The sequence below is a fragment of the Coenobita brevimanus genome, chromosome 44, assembly GCF_032717465.1.
Source record: "Coenobita brevimanus isolate Jiangsu-jjx chromosome 44, ASM3271746v2, whole genome shotgun sequence".
Classification (NCBI taxonomy): domain Eukaryota; kingdom Metazoa; phylum Arthropoda; class Malacostraca; order Decapoda; family Coenobitidae; genus Coenobita; species Coenobita brevimanus.
This window is the reverse complement of record NC_136997.1, coordinates 14,974,008-14,986,777: the sequence shown is the minus strand read 5'-3', so window position 1 is coordinate 14,986,777 and position 12,770 is coordinate 14,974,008.

The following is a 12,770-nucleotide window of genomic DNA, read 5'->3' as shown; positions in this document are numbered from 1 at the left end:
CCACTAGTGAAGCAGTAGCCAGACACTCAAATGTCTGGTACAGTACCACTGTGTGGGAGGGGAGAGGTTAAGGGAGGAGGAAGGCTGGGGGAGCTGATAGTTCCTACCCCTCCCTCTTCCATCCCCATCCTTCTCACACAGTTACCACAGAGATGAATGTTGGCTACTGCTTCGATACCACTTGTCTCACATTTACTATTTCGAAGTGGTGAGCGAGTGTATAACGCGGAACTTTCCTCGGGTGTACCTGATATTTACCAATCGGCCTACCCGAATCATCGTCTTCCTTTCTATTCTAAATTCGTGGTCAATACTGTCCTAAGATTACCCCTGTTATGATTCGCAAAGACATCTGCTGGGATTCTTCTTTTTTCATGAAATAATTATCAGTCAGGGAGAATAGAACTGAATGTTTAAATAATAACTTGGGAGCACAGCGACTCAGTGAAATGGAAAACAAAAAAAAAGTTAAACCTTGCATATATTTAAAAAAAAAAAAATCATTACTTGATTGTATGAAAATATTACTTAAAAAAGCAAAAAAATCGACAAAACTATAAAGGTTGGAGAAGGTCCGTCAATCCCAGAAAATTAAAAACGTCACCTTGATAACTAGAGTTTCCTCCAAACAAGAAAGACAGAAAGGACCATCTGCCCTGTGCCTATGGCGAAACCTCAGACGCAGGTCCGCCAGATTCGGACACTGAACCAACAAATGACGGACAGTAAGGGGAAGGGAAATCCTGCCATGCAATGCTCTGTCTATGTGAGTCTTAGGTTGTATTTATCTGATCCCGTGTGTTTGACTGTTTGAATATACTACATTGTAATATTACGACCAGGAGTTGTTAGTCACCCTCGTCCAGCCAACCCTTGTATGTGGCACCGTCGCATTCACGAGCAAAGAAATTGCCTTCGATGCATTTCTGTCGAAAGATATCCCTTCAGCTTTGGGCTTGTACTAATGGATAAAGTAATAGTAATATTTACTCTGAAGGTTCGTGTCTGATAACACGAATATGTCGCAGTTATTATTTAGTAACTATTTTTTTCTCATACAATACCAAGCAAGTGACGTTAATATGTTTCTTGGATTACAGTCCACGGCTTCCTATACTGTAGGTTTGAATCAGCGAACACAAAGAGTGAACAAATTCGAATCATTCATTTGCTACCGAGAGAGAGAGAGAGAGAGAGAGAGAGAGAGAGAGAGAGAGAGACACACACACACACACACACACACACACACACACACACACACACACACACACACGGTGAGCGCCTGTGAATTTTGGAGAAATGAGGTGGAGGCAGCCTGGCGCAGGGAAATGCCTAATAATTTGACAAAGTCAACTGGCGTTACCCAGAATAAAACCCATCTTTCATTTTGTCCGACGAGACGTTATCCTGGGATAAATAAACTCCTTCGTCATCAGCCAAAGGAAAACTTCCCTGTTTAGCTCGAGCACGTTATTTACTCATATCGCATAAAATCATGTGTATGTAGCCGGAGTGAAGCCCATTATCTACGGCCTGGCAACCTCCCTGTAAAGAGAACTATTTTCTACCGACTGAGTTAGGCGGTGAGACTCTTCTTGTAAGGAAATCCACCAGCCTGTGTGTGTGTGTGTGTGTGTGTGTGTGTGTGTGTGTGTGTGTGTGTGTGTGCTGAATTGCGAGTCATTCGACTTCTGGAGCATGGTATTCGGGTTGGTAGGTTGGTGACTGACTGGGTGGGTGGATTGGTTAGTGTAGGCTGGTGGTTTCACAGGTTGATTAGGTGGAGTGGGTGGGCGAGAGGGAGGGAAAGGGTTGTTGGGCTGGTTAAGTGGGGTGGAGTTGGGTTCGTGGATTATGTGGGGTGGGTGGTGGGGCTACGTGTAGGATAACGCAAAAGACGGGTTTATGTCGTCCTACTTTTGAGACATACTGTGCTGAGTAAGGTTGTGGGTATGTGCGTTGATGGGTGGGTGTGTAGGTGGATGGACAGATTGTGGGAAAACAGGCCTCTGGGATTAGGTCATTTGAGTGAATACGTCCGAGTTGGGAATAGGTCAGTGTGTGAAAATCGGTCCACAGGGGAGATTAGTATGGAATCACGCTGAAGTAGGTATATATATCCAGTGGGTTACAACAGGTCCATAGTGCAATACGTCTGTTGGTTAAGAGGTCTGTGTTTCAAATATACGTATCAGTGGGTGATATAACCACGTCGGATAACAGGTTTATTGGGAAAATAGGTTCACTGTGAAAAACATGTCCATGAGTATACGTCCATGTAGGAAAGCTGTATCCATGCAGAGGTTCAAGGTCGACGGAAAAATTGGTCCGCGGGGAGAAAATGCATCAATGGGGAAAATTAGTTCATGGGAATATAGGTTTACGTAGAAAAGTAGGCGTCTCTGAAAAAAAAAAAAAAGTCAGTAAGGAAAAAAGGTCCATGAGGATTTTGTTCTGAGTGGTGAAAATGTCCATTGATAAAAATATTCCTGGGGTGAAAATAAGTCCAACGGGGCATAAACGTACTGTAAACATACATGGAGATATTTACAATAAATAGGACTTACAATATCCAACTTTTAACAGCGACCGTTGCCTGGAATTAGGCTTACCACTGCACACCTTGGACCAAACAACCATTAGCCAGACCCTATTACCACCTCGTCATCCAGTTATTATATTTCATAATCTACCTTCATTTAGTCATTTAGGCATAGAAAGCCAACCGAAACGATGGAAAAATCCCTGTTTAATTGTGCTGAGCACCTCATTTCTCCACCTCATTCCTCTAAAATTCACAGGCACCCACTACTCTCTCTCTCTCTCTCTCTCTCCTGGTAACAAATGAATGCTTCGAACTTGTTCGCTCTGTGTTCGCTGGTTCAAACCTACAGAAAGTCGTGGAGTGGACCCAAATATACATATTTGTCACTTGCTTGGCTCTATATGAGAAACAAGTTATTAAATAATCAGTATGATATATTCGTGTTATCAGAGTCAAACCTTCAAAGCAAATATTACTATTGCTTTACCCATTTGTACAAGCTCAAAGCTGAAGGGATATTTTTCAACAGAAATCCATCGAAGGCAACTTCTGTGCTCGTGAATGCGACGCTGCCACATTTACGGGTTACCTAAATTGGTTTATGATACGTGCTATTCTTTTATTAGTTATTCGGACTACACGTAATTAGACAGGTGCTTGAAGTACAGAAACCTCTATGGTCGTACCATTCTAAAGTGGCGCTTTGGGTGGGGCACGAACCTCTGTACAGTATTGCCACGTTTTCCATACTCGCGATGCCTCTCTCTCTCTCTCTCTCTCTCTCTCTCTCTCTCTCTCTCTCTCTCTCTCTCTCCTGGGGGTAGATCTGCGTCACCCTAGGGAATTTTGTTTCTTTTATGTCTTATAAACTTGTGCTTTCATTTCTTTATTTTGTTTTTTATTATATTATTGTTTTACATATGACGCCAGATGACCTCGGTGTTACGGCACCTTTTCATTCAATCATTCTCGCCCTCCTTCCTTCCCTCCCTTTATCTTTCCCTTAGTTTGACAATGCACTCAACACTGCCCCTTGCCTGCCTTCTCTCTCTCTCTCTCTCTCTCTCTCCTTGGGGAAATGTGCTTCACCCTTGAGAATTTTGTTTCTTTTATGAGTGACTTATAAACTTGTGCTTTCATTTCTTTATTTTGTTTTTATTATATCTAATTGTTTAAAAATATTATTGTTTTACATATGGCGCCAGATGACCTCGTTGTTGTGGCGCCATGATTTGTTTTCATTCAATCACTCTTTCCCACCTTCCTTCCCTCCCTTCCTCCATCTCTCACTCACCTGCACTCAACACTGCCCCTGGTCTGCCTCCCCCCCCCTTTCTCTCTCGTCTATGGTATTTTAGGATACATTTTGGTTATTTTCTTTTACGTTATAATGTACATATTGTAAATCTGACTTTATTTCCACACCACCCAGGAGGTTAAAGTCTTGGCGCGTTTTTTTTAAGAGGTGTCCCCAAACAGGCCTATTCCTCACAGATGACCAGGTGGGACTGGGTGTGTGTGTTGCCGCCCACGAGGGTTTAATGTATATATTTTTTTTACTAAGAATCTGGTATATTTTTCCTTATATTCCTGCACATTATCTTATAATCATAATTCTGGCATTATTACCAACCCCAGAAATACGGTAACAGCCAATAAAAGTGACTACTTTTTTTTTAAGCAACACTGTAAAATAATTATGCCACGTTTCTGTATTGCCGTATAAATATTTTACGCATAATAAGTTTACTGTTCTTTCATATATTATAATACACACGTTACCATTACATTCTTATGTGTTTATCTTATTGTGATGCCTATTACATATATCAGAGCCGTTCACATAGCGGGTATGGAACACGTGACACCACTGTACAGAGGTTCGTGCCCCACCCAAACCGCCACTTAAGATTGGTACCACCATAGCTGGCTGTGAGGGAGAGTATGGAGGGTACCGGGTGGGGTTATGGGGTCGGAGAGAAAAGTGGGGGGGGGGTTAGGTGGGAGTGTGGGACAATGAGGAAGGGAGGAGGAGGGGATAGCTCTCCATCGAGCAGTGTAACAAACACCTTAGTCCACGGAAAAGGAAATGAACTTATTCCAACGTCTGTACACTGATCTTTTTCTCCATGCCGCAAACAGTGAAAGGCTGCTTATAATTTTTAGACAGTGAAACCAATGACGTTAAGTGAACCTTCTTCATTGTCTGGTTAGAGCAGACTTTTGTTATTGCGTTTTTCGCGTTATTTGAGTTTGAAATTCATTCATATCACTCCTAGAACTACTGTATTCACAACAGGAAGACTGTATTCTCTTGCATGGCGTTTGATTCTTATCGCATGTCCTTTTTGGATGTATTAATGTTCCAGCCATTCGTTCCTGTGCAAGATCAGGACACATTTTACAATAAGGTTTCCCAGCTGTATCCTGATGGTCGTGTGCTGGTCATCACTTCTATGGAATCTTTCGTTTGCCAGCTTCTCCAGGAACTGTTGAACACCATCACATCTGCTATATCATTTTGCTGGCTAAGAGTAAACTGAAAGACGGTTATCCAGCTCATGTCCGTTCACATCTGTAGCTCCAGTCAAACCCGCCACGAATATGTCTCAAAATACTAAGAGAAGATAATCGGCTGCAGCAGAATCCTTTCCTTTAAATGAGGTAGGAACAATCTGAGTTGGCGACCCAAATTACGATTTTGATATTCTTTTTTTTTTTCTTTTTTTGAGTGATTCTAAAAGATATTTTTACTCTCGCCCGCCTTAAGAAGGCGGAGCGATAGTCTTCGCCTGCCTCTTTGCTTACCTGTGTGTGTGTGTGTGTGTGTGTGTGTGTGTGTGTGTGTGTGTGTGTGTGTGTGTGTGTGTGTGTGTGTTCCTATTAAATCTCATGAACGGCTTGGGCTATCAACAAGGAACCTTCACAGTATCAAAATATGGCCAAATCTTGGACGAGTTCGAAAATGGGCACTCGTGGTTAAGGTCAAGGTAAGCAAAATGGCTGCCACAGGTCAGTTAGCTTTTATCGGCCGCCTTTAGCACCATTATATCTCATGAACGGCTTGAGTTGTCAACATGAAACCTTAAGGGTATTAAGATATGGCCGAAATCTTGGACTTCGCCAACAGCATAACCTTGCGGGCGATTAGCATTCGGCTACCGAATGGTTTTCTTTCTTTTTCTAATATATGCTGTTTGGGTTAATAGCTACCTCGGCCTCTGGGCCCTAAACCCCAAGGAATTCCTTGAATAGTATCCCGGACACGAGATCCGGAGAGTAAAAGTGTTGAGGACCAATGTCATAAACATAAATAAAAATGAAATATGATGATAGGAAACAAATCTTCGGTAACAGTTGAATTTCATGTTGAAGAATCACGTGTTCGGTGCATAAAAGAAATGGAAAATGTAACTGATCCATGTGATATAAATATTAAAGTGAATAATGAAATAATCAAACTAATATTTCACAATTGAGGAAATAAAGCCTAATTGCAAAAAATTTCTCAAAAACACCAAATTCAATGGGTAAAAATAAAATATTAAGTGACTATCAATCACAAAGTTCTTCCCTGTTATATTACTGGTGCTTCTGTTTAACCCTTCACTGTATCATATATTCCAGTATTTCTTAAACCACCAGACATTTATATTCAGTTCTCAAGAGGATTTACGGATTAAAAGGTTACATAAAGCCTTTGTCAATCCATCTACTACAAAAATATCTCCCAAAATTGCATTAGTCGTCTGGAAGCAGCGAGAATCCCTCAAGGCGGTAGCTCAGTCGGTTGAGAGGTGGCCTGCAGTCCTACCGGACACAGGTTCAAATCCCCGCTGGGGTAGGGAACAGGTTAAGGATTTGATTTTAGTAAAAGCAAACTTTACTGATCTAACAGAAGACCCGCTGACATGTTGTAAAAATACCCCCGCTAATACCAATACACCAGTCCTGTATGAGACAGCCCTAGGATGTACTCAATATGGACGGTGGGTGTTAGCGCCTAAGTGGTGACATGTAGAGGTGTATGGTATATAGGATGACTACAGGGCCTTGGGAGCAGGTTGTGAAGCCTTTGTCCAGGGTCAGACACATAAAACAAAAGAAATTACGTAACCTAACTGACAGCAATTATTCCCAGAGACTGACGACAGGCATGATTCTCCTCTCTCTGTCTCTATCTGTCTGTCTGTCTGTCTGTCTGTCTGTCTGTCTCTCTCTCTCTCTCTCTCTCTCTCTCTCTCTCTCTCTCCAAAGTGCTGGCACTGATCCTCCGTGGAGCAGCTGCTGCGCCCACGTGGAAGTCAAACCTCCTCATACATCCCTGCTTCTCGCTGTGGGAAGGATCCAGGTCCAACATCTGTGAGGCGCTATCAACCACAAGCGGGCGCCGGTTCCCTTCACGGGGTATGTACTGTACTGTACCTGAAGGACGGCCACACAGAAGCAGTTGCTTACCTGTGATCGATGGGCCTGCTTCACCTGACAACCTGATATTGATTTAAAAAAAATAAGAAAGGAATATAAATAATGTTGACAAATGAGAGGGTATTACCTTAAGAATATATCAAGGCAATCTGGGTGACCATTTCCAGCCCTCTAACTATATCCCAATTGCTTTAACATCCTGTATTTCAAAAGTCCTCTAGTCTATTAACAAAAATATTTAATGCATTTTTCCTATCACAACCTTCTTTCTGATCGTCAGCATGGGTTCCATCAGGGACCCTCCACTGGCGATCTTCTCACCTCCCTTTCAGACTTAGGGTCATCCTTCTTTCGGGACTTTAGTGAAAGCTTTGCCATTGCTCTTGGCATCTCAAAGGCTTACGATCGAGTCTGGCATAAATCCTTAATTTCCATACTGTCCTCTTACCGTTTATATCCGTCCATCTGTGCCGTCATCTCTAGTTTCCTTTCTGGTCGTTCTATAGCTGCTGTTGTAGACGGCCACAGTTCTTCCCCTACAGCTATCAACATTGGTGTTCCTCATGGTTTTATTCAATCACCAACTCTATTCTTTTTATTCATCACTAACCTTCTAAGCTCTACATCTAACCCTATCCACTCATATGCTGATGGCTCCACCATTCGCGTTTCCATTCGCTTCCCGCAGCGTCCATCTCAGTAGTTACTTCAGTAAACAAGGGATGAGGCTATGGCACACCTAAAATCTGACTTGTTTCATATTTCTGATTGGAGTAGAAGCAATTGTGTTGTTTAATGCATCAAAAACTCAGTTCATACATCTATCAACCCGGCAAAATCTTCCACAGAAGTACCTTCTAATTTTTAACAACATCCAGCTCAGTCCTGCATGATCCGTAAACATAATTGGGGTTTCATTCTCTAGGGATTTATCTTGGAAAGAACATATTACCTCTCTTGTCAAATCTGCTTCCAAGAGATTAGATGTACTAAACCGACCCCGTGCCCTCTTTACCCAAGCATAAGTTGTTGACTTTATACACAAGTTTCATTCGCCCCTGTGTAGAGTACAAGTCTCATGTGTGGGGAGGCTCCCCACATACAGCTCGACTCAGCTATATGGAGCCAAAGGCTTTTTGTCTCATTAACTCTCCTCTTTCTGGCTCCCTTCAACCTCTGTCTCTTCGTCGCACTGCTTCATCTTAATGTCTTTTCTATCGCTACTTCAATGATCACTGCTCCTCTGAACTGTTTGCATTCGTTCACCATGAAGGTGGGTGCGAAGCACCCGTCTACCAACAACTCTCATCTCTTTTCTGGCCAGCTTTCCAATGCAAGAGTTAACCGCTACTCCCAGACCTTCATTTATGCAACAGGTCATCTCTGGAACTGTCTCTCTCTGTCTGTTTTTCTTACTGCCTAAGATCTCCAATCTTTCAAACGCAATGTCCAGGCAACTCGAAATGTACGGATCTTGAATTTAGCTCTCTATAATCATGTTTTACTTTTTTCTTGGAAGGGACAATTTGCGAGCTCCTGGCCTTTTGTTCCGTCTTCTTTGCTAAAAAAAAATCATTATTACTGAATTATCGATTGTATGACTATTCATTACATGCAAAACGAGCAGGGGATGAATGGGCAGTTATGGGGGGGGGGGAGGAATAAGTATTTACTTATCATAATATAACTCATTTCTGTTTCAAATAAAGTTAAAATTGCTTTGCGTTTCGTCGAATAATGAAAGGCTTCTAATTGTTTACACAGGACAGATTTATGAATAAAGTAATTAAATATCATCAATGTCAGTCTTTTCTCAGATTCTTAAATGATAACTGAAATGTTGTCTGGTACACTAAATATTTCCTACTTACTGAATTTGTCGATATATTTATGGGACCTGAACAAACATTGCTGTGTATTTGACCCTGTTCAGTTGGCAAGTATCCAGTGGACAAATTAATGTCATTTTGGAAGCAACATTCCTCCTCTAAATACATAATCGTTAACAATCCTTACTGGTCCAATGCACTGTCTGTATTGCTGGAAACTTCAATTTCTATTGCAGATTGAAGTGACTTTGGATGATATATAGATACGCCACTTTTACAACTAATTGCATTGTGGTGCAGGAGTGACACGAAAGTTTCCTCACTTGGTATTTTTTTCTGAAGTTAGTCTTCCTTGTTTTTTTAAGTAATATATTCATCTTCTCAAAGTAGCAAGACACACTGCGACAAGAAAGATATAAGCGCTTGATTTGTATTTCGTTAATTACTTATTGATTTATGTATTAAATCATACCCGTTAGATAAGAAACCCATTTGTGAGTCAGCTCTCTTAAGTTTGTCAGGTGACATTCTCAAAAGGCTCTGACTGAGGATCGCATTCTACCTGACGAGGAGATATTTCGTAACAACTCTTTCTTTGCGATGAATTTTCCAGGTCACATCTAAATAATTTTAATTCTCATGTATGTCACTGACTAAAACTTTGTCGATATTACGAGGGTCGATATAGCCATTCATTATTCAGTCTTTTATTTTTTCCATCAGGAGTGTAACTGTCCTGGGGCCAGGCTACTCAATACAGACCTGTAAGGAAAAGCTGACCAGCCTCACCAGTCCCTGAGCGGCATTATATTAGCAATAAACCCCAACCATCCCTCAGATGGAAAACCTTATATTCTCTATCTGGTGGAGCGCCTTAACACACTGGATCATCCTGTGTCATTTGGTTATATGATTATCACCCAGCGATTTAAATGGTTTCCAAGGTTACCGGAAACCATATGGCTTGTTACTCGGTGATAAAAAAAAACAAAAGAGAATGGTAAGATGTAACAGCAAAATAATTTTCTAAGAACAGGTGCTACGAAGCCTATCATGCCAGCCATAGCACGACCCTGACTGTCTTCTCTCGAGCCAGTATAGTTGGTGGAAGTTACAGGCTTGTCCGCCTGGAATACTGAGGCCTCAGTGCGAATGTCCTTTCTTACTTCACTGCCATAGACTTTCTTTCCACTCACCTTAGCGAATACCATGCATGTTCAGAGGGAGTTTTGCAAGGACGACAACGATAACAATGATGGAAACTTGCTTTTATGTTTTGATAATGACTTGCTGATCTACCTTATGCATAAAAATAGTTAAACACAAGTTAGTAATGTTCATTACCTATATAAAACGCACAACAAAGTAATACATACCTATGATGAAACTATTAAATAACTGAACTAATAAAAACTTCAGGACCGTAGGCCACATCAATCGTAGACGAAAACCTAAGGTTATTTTTTTTTTCCGTCTTGGATATTGAATGATTAATTAGCATTTCAACTTTTTTTTTTCTTGACCTCTAATTACATCACTAGTCTGTCTCTTCGTTGGTATAATTGCCCTCGTGCTCATATATTTTTTCATTCTTTAAAATTTCATGACATTGGCTAGAAAAACAAATGAAATGGTTTGGCTACTTTTTTCTCGTGTATAATACAGCTGCTGGTACACAACCTACACACACACACACACACACACACAAACTTCCTTTTATATTGTTGTTTAACTGCCTACTGTTCATATCTAAACACCTTGCAGGCTATTTATTTTTATGTACCAAAAATAATATGAATGTAAACTTCCTTTTTCAATGTCTTAAAAATATTTATAGGGCATGTTTGGTTTTATTATCTGGTTTATTATCAGATTTAATAATTGACATATCTCACTCACACTGCTTCACTTTCCGTTACGAATAAACAGACATCTATCACCTGATCGCGAATGTTACTAATGTCAGACTGTTATTCTTCCGACAGCACTGATTGCAAGCACACTTAATTCAAAAGACCCAACACAGAGAACAGATTGTGTGTTCGATAATGCAGAAAAAACCTGTGTTTTGGTGCCATGATAAAGGTTGTCGTGTTGACTGGTGAAGGTGACATGCGCAGAAGGAGAACTGAAAAAAAAAAAAAAACTTAATGTGTTGACTTGTAACATGCGTTGTAGGATTATGATAAAGTTCAAGGTGTTTTTGTGAAATGTGTCTGTAGAGGTCTCGTGCAGTGTGCACGGCGCATGTCGTTTGGTAGAGAGATCATATAGGTTGTATGTTGGCTTATAATAATGTTCTGGCTTGTGATTTGCGTTGATGGGTTGTGAAAATAAATATTAATGTGTTTGCTGAAGTAGGGGTTTGGCACTAGGAACATAAGCAGTATGACCCTCGTGTTGTATGTGAGGATAATGATTTGATACCGTGACGTGCGCCCAAGGAAGATCGCAGAGGTCGACGTGTTTGCCGAAGCTAGTGTTTTCTCACTGTCATGCGCAGCAAGGACGTGCTAAAGGTTGATGTGTTGATGGTAATGTGTTGAGGTTGGTGGTGTGGCTGTGGCTGCTTCACTCACCATGTCGCTTCCCGCCAGGCAACTTGGCCTCCTCCTCCTGCTGCTGATACCCGTCCCTGCAGTGGTTGGATTCGGCTCCCTAAGACTGTCCTCCCTCCTCTCAGGTCAGTCACGACTGTCCGTAATCTCAGCTTCGCAGTGCTCCTAACACCTTTTCCTTGCCATTTTATTTCTGTTTATAGCACGATAACATTATCTTGTATGGCAATGTCTTGCAATCTGTTTGGGCGCTTACTACTGGAAAGAAAGACTCAGCCTCATGGTAAATGAATTAAGAAGTGACTTTTATAAAGCTTTATTACCCAGAATGATTTTAGAGTAGCATTTACATACAGTATGTAGTGCGAGGTCAAGTATAATTTGCTCTTTTTTTTTTTCGGTTTATTGTTTTTCAAGTCACTGATACAAAACTGTTTAAGTGTTGCCTCATTATGTTTTGCAGACATAAACTTTTCTTAAATTAAGCGCACAAAAAAACAAAAAAAAAAAAACAAGAAAACTGAAATGGAAAACCATGCCTGAAAGTGAAAAAAAAAAAAAAATTGCGTATGTAATGAATCCTTCTATCATTATTGCACACGAGATAAAATAAGCTAAAGCGAAGACTATAAAACGCCTTTTCCCCCTTATTACTTACTTTGTCGATCTTGCACAGTGTAGTGGGGAGGGTATCAGATTATTGAGAAGTTTGGGGGATGCTATGACTGAAAGTTGAGAAACCACTGTTATATTGCAGTCATGCAATTTATAGTGATATTTAAAATACATGGGTCACAGACAAGACAATAATGGGGTGTAGTATTCAAAATAAATCGCTAAGGCAGAGGCGCATATTACTCGTACCTCTCTTGCAAAGTCTGCTTACAAGAAATTATGTATGCTAAACAGTCTGCGTACTTTCTTTACCCTCGCACAAATGCTGAGTTTATAAAGAGTGTTTTATTCGTTCCTGTGTAACAGTGACGATTTTGCTGGCTTCTAACCTTTGATTCATTCTTCCGTGGATTAAAAAAAAAAAATCTATGTACAGGAATATATGATCCAAAACCCTAAATCTAAGGATCGTATTCTTGTCAGCTTACAGGGTACGAGAACCTACAGTATAGTGTCCATCCCTTACCAGTTCACTTTTGCCAAAGGCTGAGATGCTGCAAAATTTGGGTCGGGTGTACCCTAATTGTTTGATGAAACTATATTGTTATTTGGACGCTGTTTCAAAGTTATCCGTCTTTTTATCGTGGTTATAATTACCGCTGTCCCTCTGGATGAATTTGAAAAAAAAAAAAAATTGTATAATTTTATAACTTACGAAAGAAAGCACCCAAACATTCCCCCAGAACATTACACGCAGCCAACGATTTGTATCCAGGTCCCTATTTACACTTCTAG